The sequence below is a fragment of the Octopus bimaculoides genome, chromosome 20 (assembly GCF_001194135.2).
Source record: "Octopus bimaculoides isolate UCB-OBI-ISO-001 chromosome 20, ASM119413v2, whole genome shotgun sequence".
Taxonomy (NCBI): Eukaryota; Metazoa; Mollusca; class Cephalopoda; order Octopoda; family Octopodidae; genus Octopus; species Octopus bimaculoides.
Genome location: NC_069000.1, coordinates 20,230,137 through 20,231,275, shown reverse-complemented (window position 1 = coordinate 20,231,275; position 1,139 = coordinate 20,230,137). Strand labels below are relative to the sequence as shown.

The following is a 1,139-nucleotide window of genomic DNA, read 5'->3' as shown; positions in this document are numbered from 1 at the left end:
TATATATATATATATATATATATATATATATAGAGAGAGAGAGAGAGAGAGAGAGAGAGAGATAGTATTAATAAAAATACAGAAAATGCATTTGGCATATCAGTCTTTACAAAAGAATTCTACACACGTTTCAGAACTGAACTGACAAAATTACGCAATTGTTTTGCGATTGTTGCACAATCTTACCATTCTACCATTGCCAGTGTTTTCAGAGAAATTTACAAAATATAGAGCTAAGTTATATCCCCCATTTATGCAAATTACTCACAGTACAGAACACATCATGACAAAGTCCTAAGTAGTTGGATGGAGAAAACAGAAGATAGAAAGTTCGATACGAAGGCCACTAAAGTTAACAAAGATACACACAAGTACTCACAACGGGTCACATATATACAATACAGAGGAGAAAAAGAAAAGATGACCAACAGTTACGTAAACTCAATAGCGAGGTGAGCAACAACAACAACAACAATTATTAGCCACAACAACAGCAACAATGATAACAAACATAGCAATAATATCAGTTACAGTTATGCATCGTGGAGGCACATGGCCTAGTGGTTAAAAGAGCGAACTCACGGTCGAGGGATCGTGGGTTCGCATTTCAGACTGGGCGATGTGGTGTGTGTTTATAAGCGAAACACCTAAGCTCCACGCGGCTCCGGCAGAAGGCAATGGCGAACCTCTGTTGACCCTTTCACCACAACTTTCTCTCACTTTTTCCTACTGCAAATAGCAGCTCACCTGCGACGGACCGACGTCCCCCGTCCAGGTGGGTAACCTATACGCCGATGAAACCGGGGAAACCGGTACAATGAGAAGGTACAAACCGGCTCGAGAAGGTACAAACAAACAACAATAACAACAACAACAGCGCAGTTATGCATCAGAGATGAGAATTAATGGTCAGTTCCTTTGAGAAATTTATAATCTCAGTTCCAAATAAGATGCTTTTGTTGTCACTGTCGTTTTCGTTCTTGCTAAAATTGTTCTTGCGATTTTTGTTGTTACCGTTAATTCTGGCTATTAAGCTACGTCTCCCCTGGGTTATCTCTCTTTCTGCTCTTCTTTCTATTGTGTATAAATAAATAAATAAATACAACCGTCTGCAATGTAAGTGCGAGTGTGTATCTTAT

At 39.2% G+C, this 1,139-nt stretch overlaps 1 long non-coding RNA gene across 1 annotated transcript in view; it reads right to left on the bottom strand.

Annotated features, from left to right (window-relative positions):
- Nucleotides 1-1,139, bottom strand: part of LOC106871257 (uncharacterized) — a 413,124-nt gene that overhangs the window by 4,640 nt on the left and 407,345 nt on the right. The gene's annotated exons all lie outside the window — the stretch shown is intronic.